Below are 17,555 nucleotides of genomic sequence, written 5' to 3' on the forward strand. Positions count from 1 at the left end.
TGTAAAACTTTCATGAGTGAAATGAAGACATAGCAGCCTGTAAAGTATCCTGCCAAAGAATGCTTAACCATCAATTCTTTTATTTCCATCCTGAATATAAATGAGTTTCCTCGGGGTTCATTCCCTCAGTTTCCCTCTCATCTGTCTTTCATCTCATTTTCTCTGTCTCTTCTTAAACCATAGCCAAGCTCTGCTCAGGGACAGTGAGACACACCTTCCCTGACTTTTAATCTCAGTCTTAAATGTATGGATCTGACATTTGTGTTTTTGCCATGTTTTAAAGTGTAATGTACATAACAAAAACTTGGAAACCCCAAAAGCCTATTAGCTGCACCTCATTATAAGGAGGATTATTTTCAACGTGAGGGACCAGCAAATCATCACGTGTGTGCTTGTGTTTTATGTGCGCTGAATTGCCGTCCCACACCGGCTGCACAGATGAGAGCTCGGTTGCATTTGTATTTGTGGTTTCTGTTCTCTCCTTTTTTAATGGGCATCCATGCTGTGCTTCCTCTTGTTAAACACCAGCAGCTCATCAGGAACACAAATGAGACTGTGTGAATGTGGTAACAGACACACACACACGCATTTTATTCTTTCCATTGTCTCATCTCAATGCTTCCTGTGTACAGACAACAAAACAAAAATTTGAATTGCTGTTAAATAACTCTTATCGCAAACTATAATTTAGTGTGTTTGCAAAATGTTGACTAACAATGGCAGTTGTGTGAGTTGTTTGGTGTTGATGAGTGAGTTCTCATTTCTGTACACCAAATATGAGGCTTCCACCAGCTAGCTGGTTAGCTTAAGTTATCGCATGTTCACAAGCAACTGCGAATTGGGAAAGTTCTGACTTCTGAGTTGGAAAATACACCTGAACACGTGTCGAACTGCGAATATCCGAGTAGGTTTGATGTTACTCGACAAAATTCTTGCTCTGTGCAAAAATACAACAATCCAATTTAGGACATACTAACGAGCAGGGTATTGTGACGTTAAACAATACTTTTGCAGTTACCTTCATAAATTTGTCCTCATCGTCTAGTTTTTAAAGTGTCTAACATAACGTCAGCTTTCCGGCTCACTACTTACCATTACTGTAACTGACAGAAATCATGCAGGTAGATTAGAAAGCATTAACTTGCTGCTACTTTGCTTAGTTAACGTTACTTTGTTACAACAGAACAGAAGCAGGTAACTCGTGTGAACGCTCTGCTCTCATCTGGGAAACGGGAAACTTCCCGGCTGCCTGAAAAGTAGCATTAGCACAAAGACTGGAAACAGGGAAACCAGCTTCGCCCAGTGTAATGGTAACAAGTAGCTAGTACCTGTAAAGCTTACTGATTTGCACATTATATAACATTTGTTTATTTGGTGTAAAACCAAAGTATAAAATGTCATGTTTTTGTTTTATGGGTTGGTATGTTCAAGACCAGTTTTTGGCTAAGAGCAGTGACTTCCTGAATTCTCTGTGGGTTTCCTTTTGTTGCCAAAGGCATCAAAACTGCAGGAAGTTGGTGTGACCTTTGGAGATCTTGGTAGGCTCATACTTTTTTTCTTCTTCTTTGTTTCCAGTCTTTGCGTGAAGCAAAGCTGCCTTTTAAGTGTAAAGACATAAAAGTGGTATTGATCCTCTCATCTAATTCTTAGCAAGATAGCAAATAAGCTATTTCCCAAAATGTCTATTGTTTTCATGTTTAATAATTGCCAATGATTTTATACTTTGGAAACTAAATGTCTGCATTTGATCATGTAGAGAGAGAGAGAGAGAGAGAGAGCGAAAACATGTACACATAACACTCTTCCTCCTCTTCCTCCTCTTCCTCGGAGTGGACTCTTCAAGAATCTGCACACGTTTGCGGTTTTCTGTAATGTCAAACAATTTGTCATCCCTAATGCTCACTATTCTCCTCTCTTTCATCCTCTCCTCTCCTCTCCTCTCCTCTCCTCTCCTCTCCTCTCCTCTCCTCTCCTCTCCTCTCCTCTCCTCTCCTCTCCTCTCCTCTCCTCTCCTCTCCTCTCCTCTCCTCTCCTCTCCTCTCCTCTCTCCAGCAAAGCTGGCCAGCAAAGAGTGCACAAGGCTGAAATAACCATCCCCTTGACTCCATGTGAGAAATCAGTATTGTTAGTTTTCTGTATGGTAAATTCAGTAATTTCAGGGCACCTTTGTACCGAATACAAACGCCACAGCTGCACTTATTAACACTTCAGCTTCTCTGTTTTTCCCCCGATTTGCCACCATTACTGGGTAAATTAGAATGGGTGTATGTGCTAAAAACATGTGTCAGTAAGAGTCCATATATTCCCGTATGTGCGTGTGTGTATGTGTTGGTTGGTGTGAAATAGTGTCTCTGTATTGATTGGATCTGGCAGAGTAGGTTTAGACGCGTCAGCAGTTTTTCTGACCCAAAGCGAGCAGGATGAGAAATGGGAGGTTGGACACAATTGCGGCATGAGTCAAACAGGACAGAGAACATTTCTTTCATGTTTTTGCACAGTAATAATTTTATAAATGATTACAATAGAAGTAATTTTCTAAAATGAAATACTTATCTTAGTTTTTCCTTAAGAATGACTCTACTTCATTGACTTTATGTTCCATCTTACTAAAAAGGATGCTAGCAATAAAATGATCACTGTATTTCCCCTCTTAAAGGGGTCAAGGTGGGGATTCAGGATTTAATGAGCCCCTCCCTGGAAACACCCCCAGGTCGAGATGAAGAGAGTTTAAAGGAGTGGGAGGGGAAGTTGACAGCGGGAGGAAGGACAAACACACAAACACTCCTGTCCCAGTGGGCTATTACAGCTAACATAGTGTAATTACAAAGGGGAGCTCCTTTAATTGACTCCTACTGCGAACCCCTGGAGTCTGCAACGTGTGTTAGAGAGAGAAAATCCCATGTGATTTGATTTAATAAACATCGGTATGAACAAATATTTTGTGAAGTCATTTTAATACAGCTCTCCTTTCCTCGAAGGTATCTCATTCTTGCTCTATTTTAGGCTGTATTTTATCTGAATACATTTGTGTTGCGAGGCAGCTGAATTCACGAGATCATGTGAATCCATCCATCTGGTCAGGCTTCAAGTTATGTGTTTGTGTCCAAACCAGCGGCGGTTCGGACCAATTGGCGTCCTCTGCAGCTTCAGGCATGTTTTAGGTGTGATGACAACAAGAACCTACTTTTCATTCAAAAACAACAAAGATCTGATTTGTTGAAGTTTGCCGGTGATAGATGGTGATAAACAGATGGTTCATCCAATCAGATGCCAAGTATTTTTTTTCAGAAGTCCCTTCCCTTTTTCTAAACAGTTTCCAAGGACGACTTCTCAGATGGTTCTGTGTGACAAACCATCTGCCGCGTCAATATATAAATATATATATATTTAATAAACATCGGTATGCTACATCAGTGAGAATAGCACAACTTCGTTCAGCTGGTATCTTTTCTTTGGCCATTGTTACACTGGTTTTATTTGATTTACTTAAGAACTGCATGAGCATCCAGTCTCTGTGTCTGCATCTATCTCGGATTGTGTCAGACCTTCAATGCTGCCGTTCTGTTTTGACTCTCATCAAAGTATAAGTTGTTGCCAGTTCCAGGGATGTAGGCAAATAGAGAAAAATGTACTCCCAGCAGAGTTGTGGGAACAGAACTGTAATAACTGAATGACCATACGTGTGGACTACAATCAAGTAAAAATCACCAAGGATTCGTTGAAAAACACTTTTCACATTCAGATGAGAGCATTTTTATCAGTGTAGAATGTGCATGGATGCATCAGTCCTCACTTCCTGATTGAATGTGATAGATAGGTTGATGAATGGTCAGCCCTACAGGGTGTGTGTGTGTGTGTGTGTGTGTGTGTGTGTGTGTGTGTGTGTGTGTGTGTGTGTGTGTGTGTGTGTGTGTGTGTGTGTGTGTGTGTGTGTGTGTGTGTGTGTGTGTGTGTGTGTGTGTGTGTGTGTGTGTGTCTCACATGGAATGTTTTTGCGAGTAATGGTGTTTGCCTCTGTAGCGCCAGAGTGGCGAGGTCTAATGAACAAACACACACATTCAGTCTGGACACGGGCATTCCCTCGGTCACTCCCTCGTTTTGACATGTACGTCATTATGAGTTATAACTTTGCTGTCAACAGGCTGTGTCTTGTTCCAGTTGTGTATTGAATCGCTTGTTGGCAGTATTCAGTTGCATTCATCGGTCTTGTGAATGTCATTAGCTTCAGGCTACATGTGATCCAATTTTAACACATGACAATGATGTCACATAATGACAATCACACAAAGATATTGACTGGACTGTTGTGTGTGTCATGACCAGCTTAGAGAGAGAGAGAGAGAGAGAGGTGTGTTGTGTGTTTTTCATACAATGATTCCCCTGTACAGAACACACACACACACACACACACACACACACACACACACACACACACACACACACACACACACAGAGAGAGAGAGAGTGCAGTATTGTCCTTGTAAGTCAAGGACATCTCCTAGTTTCACAGGTGAGGGAACACTAACTATTTCTGCCAGGGATGAGAAAGAAGAGCAGCGCAAAGAGGAAGAACACAAAGGAAAGAAGAAGAAGATGAGGAGGAAGAGTATGGTAGGAGAACAGAGGAGTAGGGAGGAAAAATAGCAGAAAACATTAAATGAGAAGTCTTCTACATACCCCTATGGGACATTCACTAACGGATAGACCACCTTGTTGACCTGAAATCGAAGCGTCCTGTTTCTAGCCGGGCACACAAGCAGAGGAACAGTGGTGGCAAGCATTAAACCAAATCACCATCTGAGATTTGCAGACAGAATAATCTTTACTTTTTCACTTCCTGATTGAAATGAAGTAATGAAACATCTGTAACGCTGGGGTTCATTTAAACCTTTTCTAAACTTGTGGTATAAATATGAAAATAGAGCCCCCTCTCTGTCTACGGGTGGGTGGGCATTTCTCCCCAGTTAGCTGACATTTCAGAGATTAGATGTTTTTGATCTTTCATTTCACATCACAATCTCTGCTCACCACACCCTTCTTTGCTGCCTCCACCCCTCCACCCCCCACCTCCTTTTTACTCCCTCATCCTTTCATCATCCCATGGTTGTACCGCTGGATAGGCCGACACCTCTCTGAAGGAATGGGCAATGAGCTGATGAAGAGCAGAGGACGGGGGGAAGGGGTGGGGATGGGGGAGGGGGGTAGAGGAGAACAGGAGGAAGAGACCGAGGAACCGGAAGATGAGAGAAAAGTAAGATGAGTTGATTAAGGAAAGAGGAATGGGGGAAAAAAGAGGTGGAGGAAGGAGAGATCAGAGAGAAGAGGTTCAGATGGTGACAAGAGGTCGTTAAGAGAAGTATTTTTTCCCCCTTTTTTTTCATTATATTAAAATTAACTAATGTAGCTACCACCACTGCTGTTATCACGTTTCCTCTCACATTTTTCTGTCTTTTCTATCTTTTTTTCAGGCAGGCACCGTTAATGTTTGACATGCCACAGAGGCAGAAAACACCAGTAAACCTGAAATTAGAAGGAGATCTGGGTAGTGATGGAGTTATGTCTACCTGGTATCCATTAAGTTGTTTCTTTTAAATATGGAGGTCTTCTCTTTTTCCTGTCCTTCAGGTCACTCCCCGTGTCTCATTTTCCTACTTTCTCATTTGTAATTATAAAGCTAGAAACACGAGAAGTGAATAAAATGTAAAAAAGTCCTCTCCCTTCTTTTTCCTCCCTCTCTCTCTCATTAGTTTCTTCAATTCCTCCATGTCTTGTTTCCTGTTAGAGGTATGCTTGAGGAAATATTGACGACTGCCATGCAGTTAACAATAACTAGAACGCAAATCTATAATTGTCTGCAGCTCCTCTGTGCCACGTCCACATAGTCTGTGATCCAAATGTGGTCCATGTAGTGAAGGGAAAGCCTTTATTGTTTGAATGCAGATGAAGTAGCACCTGAAAGCCGAAATGGTGTTTTATACCAACTGAGGATTGGCATTTAAAAGAATTATATTAGATATTTGTGTGTTTGTTGGTCTTAGGCTACGTACACACAAACATGTTTTTTTAATTTTAAAACTGTGTATCAAAACAACAAAATTGTCTCTGTTCGTGCAAGTGTTTTAGCACAAATCTCCTTCCATACTAACTCATCTGAAAACAAATATCACACGACTGTATGCACACACTGGGCACACGAACCGAAACCGGTGATACACAGTATTTAACGGCTGCTCAAATTCTGTGACCTTCAGTGTTGGTCAGATTTCTTAGGCACGATGATGATGGTGATGATGATGATGGTTAGGGTAAGAATGTCAGGTCAGGTCACAGATCGGATGGGTCACCAAATACACTGCAACACCAGCGCTCCATGTTCGACTGCTAGTAGGCAGCAGCAGTTTTATAAAATGCAGAATTTACCTCACAACATTGCGTAGCATATGCAGCAAGGTCAGTAACGCCTGTAATTCGTTATCCATGTTGAATTAAACACTGGTAATCAAGGCTGATGTAATTTGTTTTCTTCTGGACAAGGGTCATGTGATAGGGACATGACAAATCAGGGAGGGACATGTCATGACTGATAAAACCCTATCTGGAAGCAAATGTGGATATCTTCATCATCGTTTTCAAAATTTCCTGTTGTAGGTTTCAAAAACCCCACGGTAGTGTGCATGCTAGACGTAAGCATCACAAATGTTACGCGTTTAAAAAAGTAAAAAGGAATTTGTGTGGATGTAGCCTTAACCTGTCTTCTTCGATCTCCTTCCTTGCACTGCATGTTGGCTGTCATTTCTCCATACAAATCCATCCTTCTCTCATCCACTATTTTTCTCCTCTCCTGCCTCTGTTTCACTCTGTTCCTCCGTGTCCTGCTCTGTAGAGGTCACCGTTAATATCCTGTTCCTTTAGGGGATCTATTAATCAATAACTCAAGAAGATATGTGCATGCACACACACACACAGCAAAGTAAAGAAGCCATATGTAGAGGTATGTTACGAAAGAATATTGACAGTTTTCTTTTCGCGTGAATTTCTTTTTTCCATTTGTTACTGTGGTTCATAATTTTCCTTTTCTCTTTCGCTCATCTCTGTCCTGTTACGCTTCGTATTTACTGCCATTATCACCACCCATTGTTTATAAAGGCCTTCACTGAGGATTACTAAACCACTAGTCACAATCTGACGCACACCTCACCGACATTCCTGGTGATGGCATGGTTAGCCATGGCAGTTACCTCAGTGCCATGTACAGCTGGTGTGTGTCAGCTCCACTGAACAGAAAAAATGCTCTTCCAGTACACTGCACAACACACACACACACACACACACACACACACACACACACACACACACACACACACACACACACACACACACACACACACACACACACACACACACACACACACACACACACACACACACACACACACACACACACACACACACAGTTGCTCCCCTGCTGACAGGCTTTCCCGTGTTTAGTATTTCGAGGATCCCTCTACTGAGCTATGAAAGTAACCTATCTTATTATAACTTAGCAGTTGATTTTAATTTCTGATCGCTGAATATTTGGCTGAAACCACTCTCTGCTACATAATCTGAAATAAAGGACCAACCCTGGAATCATGTGAGGCCTTTGTTCTGGGTAAAAGCTTCCTCCCAACGGCAGGTAGCGTCGTCGTGTTAAGAAAAGCAGCAAACAGACAGAGATGTATAGCCGTATTTGCTGGAAGAGGATGGAAGCTGCTATTCTGTGATGCTGAGGCTGAAGGCTTATTTGTCTGACCACTGAGAAAAGCTATAGGCCAACTCTCCCCGCAGCAATGAGTCCGTATCATATTTCCATCACGCTGTTTGAAACTGCTGGTGGAAGCTAGCCTCCAGACAGTCGCCTGCTGTTGTTGACTTCAACCCCCAGACCTGTGTGTGTGTGTGTGTGTGTGTGTGTGTGTGTGTGTGTGTGTTCATCATCCTTTGGCTTTCTCTTTGTTTCTCTGTTTCATCCTCTAGTCCCTCTACCCTGTCTCCTTCATCTCTCACTCTAATGATGCCCAACTCTCCATAACTGCCTTAGGTGACTTATAGATTCATAAAATATAAAACCAATGTTCAGGATGGCAGTGCTCTATTTGTTGAGATGGATCTTGAACAGTTTTATTTTTCATGTGGTAGTTTGTGAACTAAATGGAATTCTTTTCTGACATTGACACGTTGTAAAAACCAGCAAATGGAATGGCAATTATAAGTCACACTAATGAAGCGATGTGACACCATAGAGACACTGGAGCTCTCCTGTGCAGCACACACACTATCGTTTCTATATTTGATTCTTCAGCTCTGGAGCTCAACATTGCAGACTTATGGAGAATCTGAATCATTGACAAGCTAACCTCTCAACACAAACTGTCACTGTTGTTCACGACCGCAACAATCATTTTGTGAGGATTGCTAATTAACAAAAATAAACAATCAAAACATATTTTTCCAATGTAAGTGATGAAATTATTGTACATCAAATTTTGTATAAAATTACTTGAAAATGCGGTCTAGAGGTTTTCTGTAGTCACCTCATTGATATAGAAGTCAAGGGAGGATGGAAAACCTACACATCTTCTCGGTGCCTTGGTGTTCTCACACCCTATTTTGTTGTTACACAAAAAGCAGAGTGGCAATTTATTAATTTTGTAAGGTTTTGCAACATTTATCTGTCTGGAAAAACATTGAAACTTCTGAAGATGTAAGCTATCGATCACTGACACCCACTGTAATCTGCAAATGCCTGTTGGTGTCATATCTGCTCGGGAAATCTTCCTACCTGGGACATGGACCAAGTGTCACATTAGGTTCTCTGCTCGATTCATAACAGTCTTGTTATGTTTGACCACAGTCATCATGGAACTATTTCATAAAAGCCAACACATCTGGAAACTGTCAGGAAGAGACTTCTAGAAATTCAGTTACCCCTGCTGAGTCTGTGGGAAAGAGTTCAACTAAAGTAGCTCCTATTTGTTTTGGCTACCGTCAGCACTATCTTCTGTTCAGATCTAATGTTGGATACAGTGAATTACACATCGCTCTCCTGAGTAAGGTGATATACGACTATTAGCATGGTGTCTGTCACAGGTGAAAAGTTCAGAAGTTTTGTGAGAATGGAAACTAATCACACACACACACACACACACACACACACACACACACACACACACACACACACACACACACACACACACACACACACACACACACACACACACACACACACACACACACACACACACGTGTTCACAGGCCGTGATAAATAATAAGACAGAAGGGAAGGATAGAAAATATGAAAGTGTTCGCTGACCTTCCTCCCTGTGTTTTGTTTTGCAGCTATTACTAACAGACAAAGTGCCAATGGAGTTTTTGTGCATCGGTAAATACCAACATAATGTTTTGCCGGTTTTTCTGTACTATCATGAAAGTGTCAAAAACAAACAAATAAAAAGAAACAATCTCAGACAAAATAAATTCAAAATGTTATTTTGTCTTTTAACAGCTGATAGAAAACGTTGACAGAGCACCAAGTGGGTGAGGGGTAACGGAGTAGACTGCGGTGTGTTTTTTGATTCAGATCTTCTTTCTGTAGCTGGTAAACCATTACAAATAGATCCTTTTAAAAAAAAAAAATAACTGCACTAAAGGGAAACTGAACCAAATACGTGCAGCATTACTCTACATTCTCTAATTTTGAGACAATTTTTTGCTTCTGTTATTTGCTAATTTATTATCAGACTCATTTTAAGAATAATACTGATTTAAAAAATTTGAAAACTTTAGATTCAACGTGTTTGCTCTGCTGGATTATTGCTCACAGCTTCAGTTCTCTTTACTATGATTATAGCACGGAAACCCTGTTTTAATTCATGTTTGCTCAACCTCTCTGAAGGGCATAGCAACCGGGAACCTGTGTCAATGGCTAAGTGTGATGAAGTTGAAGTCAGGCGGGTTTTTTTCTAAATGGAGTTGCAGTGGTGGTAGACTTTTGCCGCACATGTTGGTCAATGCTGATTGGTTAAAGGCTGCTCCAATAGTTAAAAATTAACCTGAGGTCGACACCCATTGGGTTGCAACCACTGGAAACAATTGTCAATGGAGCGTGGCCAGATCCATGAATTCAAACAGTGAATTTGGGTCTAGTAGTGCCAGACTAACCCAGCGTAGCTCCATTTCCAACTTCAACTCTATCACATTAAATAACGTAATGTAATCTCATTCCTTTTTTAAATTATGTTTTTCCTCTTCCCCGCTCCTTTCACAACCTTTGTGTTTCTTGATTTTCTGCTTGCCCTGGTCTTTATACCATGTGGTATCTGCTCTCTCTCATCATCAATTCTTGTTTTCTCCTTCCCTCTCCTCATCTTTCTTTTTGTAATATTCTTTGTCTCCGCCAACCCTCCTCTCTGCCCATGGGGGTTTGTTCCTGAGACAAAAATATAAGCCATAGAGTTTCACTAATTAACTACTTCAAGTGTGTGTGCACATACGTGCGTGTGTGTACATATGTTTGCGTGTGCGTGTGCGCGCGCATGTGTGTTGTGCTGACATGACACTCTCTATCTCTCCCAGGGTAACAATCAGTAAGAGGTTAGTTGTATTTGTTTTGTGCAGTTTAATAAATAAGCCGGAATAAATAAATGAATTATTGAAGATTATGAATTATAAAAAGCACAGCGTTTCTACAGACAACACACACAGTGAATGAATAATGAACTGTTGCGTAGCTCCTTAGTTACACAATTAAAAGGCCCTTTTTTTGAAAAATAGGAAACAGGCCTGTAGTCCATCTAATAAGTTTAAAACAACAACCACTCCCCATCCGCCCTGCCATGATTTTGATGTGAAGAAAGTTTTTAATGGGACTGTAGCGGCATTTACAAGACAAGTGATCAACATCAGCACCTGAGTTACACACATTTTTGTGACCACTGGTCCGGACGCATTTGTGATTTCATGGACTTGATCAGAGAGGGCACAACAAGTTTTGTTTCAAACTCAGGAAATTGGCAGCAACGACCCTTGAAATGCTTCAGAAAGCCTTCAGCAATGAAGCAATGAGCCTGGAAAGGTGCTCTGAGTGACATTTGCATTTCAAAGCGATAGAATGTCTCTTTCAGGGACCAACAAAGACGCATCCGGTCAGGAGCTCAACCAGGTATTTTTTTGATGGGGATATTTGAGAGGTTGTGCACCGTGAATTTGTCCCCCTCCTACTCGACAGATTTGGCTAGCTGTTACTTCTGTTTCCCAATAATTTGACACAAACTTTGACGTGTGCTCTTTTCTCAAGTTTGAGGTCCATTGAGTAATCGAAGACACATCCAGACCAGTGGTCACAAAAACATGTGAAACTTAGGTGCTGATTTTAATAAAGCAACGAAACTTTGAGTACTTACTCATGAAGGTTTCAGCTTCCCATTTCCCATTACTCCATACACGTCATAGAGCTTCACAACATTTGTGCGCAATAGGAGCACTCTCTGAACTTTCACCCTCTTTTGTCATTTCTGTGACACTGTTTATGTTTTTCTTTCCTTTTGACTCGGTGGGTTTGTTGGTGTTGGTTTTTTGGGGGGGGAATTTCTCCATGTGTTTTGCTACTTTTATATTAGTACATTTTTAAAAAGCTGCAGTTGGATGGACAAAACAAGATATTTGAAGTTGTGACGTTGAACTCTAGTAAAAAGTGATGTAATCTTTTGACTATTTCTGACATGAGTGTGCTTAAAAAACAACCCAATACCTCTTAGCATAATGTTTCTTTCACCCCGTTGACCTTGTGTAACTTATTGTTTTTGTACTGTTTTACCTTGATTAGAGTAAACACTGGCTTTGACATTCACAGTTTAACATCAGAGCTTCTGTGACTCATGTTTTAAATGTTATTTCGTTGGTCTTTGAGTTTTTCAACTGATGGCTTTACATTCACAAGGCCTGCCATACATGTTGTTTTGGAGGCTTTTCACCCCACCAGGACTCGGTGAGTATAAATACAGGAATGTCTCCTCATTCTGTTGTCTGCCTTTTTCAGTGTGTGCGCTGTGTGTGCACGTGCTTGTGCACTGCAGGAGATGGATGAGTGTAATTTCCATTGGGCCAGGCACCACTTTATCACTATAGTGTGCACACACATGTTGTTTATACATACACACAGGGCCCAAGGCACTACTTTATCACTAAAAGAAACAAACAGGGTTTTAAATCAAAAGCAGATTACATTACACCTGTGCACATGTCACACTCAGGCAGACACACACACACACACACACACACACACACACACACACACACACACACACACACACACACACACACACACACACACACACACACACACACACACACACACACACACACACACACACACACATTTTTCCATATACACAAATACTCATAGACACTCTCATGTTAAAAGGATAAAAAACACTTTTGGATGGCAGCCACAAAGACGTGCACAGTGTATTTGTGTATATTACACAGCACATATACAGTATATGTGCACACCCATCTGCGTGATGGCAGGGTAGCAAAACCTGTTTTTATAAACGTTTTTTCTGTGGATATTGTTTGTTATATTATTTATTTAAAGGTCACAGAATGCACAATCATGGCTGTTAGAAATCAGAATAAAGGTTAAGTTAATCACTTGGCTTACAATACTCAGTTAAATTACCATTAGCATACTGAAAAAAATCCCTGCGATTGTCTTATAAGTGGAACTATATGCAATGTGGCATCTGATGGGAATTATTGATCAGTGTTTGAGGGGTCAGTGTTAGAAGCTTCTGTGTGTTAACAACCAATTTGTGTTGGTAATATTAAACTCACACTGTCACTTACCAGTAAAACTATCCTTTTACATGATGAGGAGGAACATTTTACAGCACAAAATGATGAAACACTGATTCCTTAAACCTCCTAGCCTTCTGCAGTAAACTGAGATGGCAGGACAGAATTGTGAAAAAGAAATAAAAAATTGTATTTCAAAAATGGTCTTCCCTGTCACTGAAGGAAACAACATATTGCACGATCCTTTTCAAAACATTATAGCACTGCACAAAACAATGTACCACAAACAAATCCATCCAACCCTTCTGCATGCTAATACATGCACATGCACACACATGCAGTCTCTCTTAAACACAGCTGTAATGGATATGATGTCATTAGTGGGGGGACTATTGATTAAACACTATCTGTGCCATAAAAATACCATTCTCATTACACTTTTTTCTGTGCAAAACATGCAGGCACACACGTTACGTATAAATGCGCAAAGGTTTTGTTGGTGTGAATGTAATGTGTAAGCACTTCATCATGTCTGAACACGTAAACATGCACAGATGCACAAAGGTGTAGGCACAGATAATTGGATGAAGCATTTGGCCTATAACCTGATGGTCATCCTGGAGTGGAAGATAATTGTACTTTTACAACCTCAGGGATTATGAGCGTGGGTGTGAGAGAGAAGCAGAGGAGGTTTTATTTGTGTAAAACCATCATCAGGGCAAGTGCCTTTAATGATACTGGGCCATCTAGAAATACAGTGTTTATTGACATAAGCCATAATTCCCTCAGTAGAATATGTTTTGACCACATGCTAAAATGATACGATGGTATTTTACTGTGCAGTGTCTGATTCAGATAAATACTCGGAAGGGGCATTTCAAGCAAAAATACTCTTGAATATTCCCTGGGAACTATTCGACTGTGAGACCTTATTCGAAGACATCTGCCATATGTACACACACTCATGCCATAAACTCGGGTTTAACAAATGCTATCAACCTTCAAAAACCCTCGATTTCGACAAAACTTCATCTTTGAGATTAGCGCTGTTGTTCGTTCTGCATCTCTAACGTCAAATTTACTTCTGGTGACAAAGTCAGCCAATGATTGTTGATGTGAGGATGCACCGTCTGCTCTATATTTTTCCCTTGAATTGCTATCCATAGTGGTTGAAGAGTTATAATATATTAGCTTTACTTTGCAGAGTTTTCACAGCAAAAGAAGTTCCAGACAGAACTTGTAACAGTTGCAGTTGTCTTTGTGTGTTTCTCATGTTTGCATCGTGGTGTTTTACCAGAGCCTGGTCGTAGCGTGATTTCTCCTTGTTGTGTTATTTATCAGTGGTTGGAAAACAGCTTTTGGCTGCATTACCACCCTCTTCTGGTTTTAGTAATACACTAATACCAGGTGCAAGTAAAAACAAGGGAAATATGGCAAGAGGATAGTTGCACAAATCTTCTTTTTTTAACAACTTTGAAAAATCATGACCCATCCCTGATGAATAGAATGCACCATGAACAACTTTCAGCAAAAAAACAAACACATCAGTGATAATTTCCATGAATATGAAGATTTTAGCTTAAAGAATGGGAAGTTGTACCAAGCTGTGGACAATTGTGCCAGTGTACTTTGCCTTGATTACATTACAGATGTTAAAAATTGCTAGAAGTTGAACATTGAGTAGCATGAAATCAGCAATGGCACAAGTGCCACGCAACTCTAGATGGGCTAAGCCGTCACCATTTGGCAACATTCACTGTGCTCACTGTATTTTGTAACACGCCTCTCATTTAGTTGAACTTAACAAGCTTCACCCTCTTAATTTGGGCCTCTTCATGTTGAAACTAAAAGTGGAAATAAGATAACAATGTTATTTGTCGGGCTGATGGGTGACATTAATGCATATTCAGCAGCTTCTGACTGTCTTTGCATTCAGCAAGGGTTAAGAATGAAAAGGATATTTTAGATAAAGGTAAATGCAGGGAGGGAAAGCCATTCAGAGCTGACTGACTGCTGCCTTCAAACTTGAAGGAGGAATCGCTATTCCCCCGTGAAACACCCTTTGATTCAGATTATACGGCGGAGCAGTCAAGCAGTGAAAAACGATTTCCTACAAAGAATCCTTCTCTGAAAACAATATCATGCTCTTTTTATCATTACCCACCCCATTCCTTCTGATTTAACCAGCCTGTCTGCTAAGCATGCCTCTCTTTTCCTCTCCAGTTGTCAAAATTTCTTGCTTTATTGTTTTTAATATCTTGCCTCCTTTTTTAAAATTTGCTTCTTTCCTTTTCTCATTGCTCTGCTGAAAACAAGTGGCTTGAAATAGGGAGTCGCAGATGGAGACGGCGTGGAAAGAAACTGAAACTAGATTGACCTCTCAGGTCATGTTTGCACAAAAGCAGCAGCAATTGAGGATGTGTTGCCGCTGTGGGCAACACTGAACTATTTGATTTTTGGATTTTTGGATTTGATATATTTTGCACAAATTAAAAACACACAACATTTTATAAAATAAGAAAAAGTCAGTGCAGTGCAGGGAGAGGCAAAAACAAAACCAGTGGGCTTATTTGAAGCCTCCACCTGATAATGTTAAAGTTTACAGTTACAGAAAATACAAAGTTTACATGCAGAAATAATATCGTTACATAAAAAGAATGGAAACAAATAACAACAGCGTATAGGCGACAACAATCACAGCAAAAACAAAAAAAGCAATATAAAAGCAAAAAGATACGAGTATGGTGATGGGTGAGAGTGTATATGCGTATGTTGCAGTTACGAAACAGAAGTTAAATGTTTTTTAAGCACCTTTTCAAGCATTTAATAGAGGAACAGCTATGAATGTGGTGTAAAGGCTAAAGTTTGAATTGATGTGTGTAATGTAATTTGTGTTTAAAAGTCAGTGCCGGGTGTTTCGTAACTTTCACCAATTACTGACGAAAGAACTGCGTCACATTTAAGAACTCCTTCAGTACTTGTTACAGTTTTCCGCCGGGCCTCTGAACAGCTTACCTGGTGCAGGCAATTGGTTTGAAGCTTTGCTGAAAGGCTCCTTATTTCATTTATATGCAAAGACTACATGTCTTTGCAATTTTTTTCAGATTTTTAGTGATACGAATTTCAGACGAGAGAGGGTTTCATCTGGAGCCTAAATAACACTGTGGCATCTGCTGTGAGTTGATCCATCCGAGCTGCCAAAACACACAAAGCTAATGAGATACAAAATGTAACCTTTCCTGGACAAGGCAGCTCAGTTAAAGAAGTGTTATTTATAAAGTGTTGGGAAAAATAGCCATGGGATTAGTTCTGAGGAGATCAGACAATATTTCATTTACACTTGAACACACACATGCACAAACATAGTTTTTCCACCAGCTGTAATGTTTTGCAGTAATATACAGCATAGTATGAAATGGGAATGCTAATGTGTATATATGTGTGTGAGCAATGTACAGTATGTTCAATAAATCCACTTCGATATACATGGACTGTTATGATCTGTGTGTGTGTGTGTGTGTGTGTGTGTGTGTGTGTGTGTGTGTGTGTGTGTGTGTGTGTGTGTGTGTGTGTGTGTGTGTGTGTGTGTGTGTGTGTGTGTGTGTGTATGGGTGCAACAGCTTAGTAGCTCATCAGCTGAAAATGTGCCAACTTGACAAAACCGCATGTTGACTTTCTTCTCCTATTTCTCTCAGATGTGATTGGGTATCAGGATGGAAATACGTTTTTAGAGAGCAGGAGGCAATCTCGTGTTTGATTACACAGCCTGGGGCATGTAGGCTGTATGTAGCCTGCACGTTTGCATCTGTGATGCTGTTCACTCACATCATTGCTATTCTGTTCACTGCTGCAGCAGCTGTAGCCGTTTTTCTTCTGTGGCAGCTTCCGCTCGATATTTCTTTGTGTTTTCCCAGAGTGCACTTCTCTGATTCAGCTGGCCTGCTTTCATTCAGCAAGTTCCCTAACAAGTTGACTTATGAGTTTTAACATATTTCTGCTCACCTCCTCTCCATCCTCTTGGATCACACCTTTTCTCCCAGACTCTTGTCATTTGACCTCTACCTCCATCTCTCCAACTTTCCAGCAGCCTCTTCACTTTGTCTCTATACATCTTTATATCTGATAGCTTCCTCTCCTATCTTCCCTTTCTCTCAGTCTCCCTCCTATACCCTCCTGAGATTGGCTGTTTAAATATTGTTTAAACAGAGATGGACTCCTGGGATATATATATATATGTGTGTGTGTGTGTGTGTGTGTGTGTACTTGTACTACTCCTGTTGTGGTGGCCTGTTTACTTCACTTTCATATTGTGGCGACTTATTTTCATTTTTGGGGAAAAAAAAGCAAGTCCCTTAACATTTTAGGTTAAAGATGTGGTTTAAGGTTAAGCGAGTGGTGATTGTGGTTTTGGTTATGGTAAGTAAGTCTCCAGGAAATTCATTTATAGTAAGTCATTTCGGTATCCTCTGAAATATTTGTGTTTATTTTGAAAAAGTCAGGGGAACAACTGGCAAAAATAACAGAAAAATAGAGGAGAGTGTAAATTTATAAAGTTGAATAGCATGGATATTATTATATCATTATTTTTTAATCAAATAAACCATAAAAAAACACATTCTACTGTTGGTGTCAGAAATGTGTCCATAACTGGATGTGTGCTGCGCAGTGCACTGAGAAAATAACAATATAAACTGCACTGTCGGCTGTCCAGTCAGCGGTGC

The 17,555-nt window shown here is 40.4% G+C and overlaps 1 protein-coding gene across 1 annotated transcript in view; it reads left to right on the forward strand.

Moving 5' to 3' along the window:
* Nucleotides 1-17,555, forward strand: part of smyd3 (SET and MYND domain containing 3) — a 74,761-nt gene that overhangs the window by 26,733 nt on the left and 30,473 nt on the right. The window lies entirely within an intron of this gene.

This window comes from Brachyistius frenatus, unplaced genomic scaffold (assembly GCF_029030835.1).
Source record: "Brachyistius frenatus isolate BFR_SWC_R1_liver_20210118 unplaced genomic scaffold, ASM2903083v1 Contig_15, whole genome shotgun sequence".
Lineage (NCBI taxonomy): Eukaryota > Metazoa > Chordata > Actinopteri > Embiotocidae > Brachyistius > Brachyistius frenatus.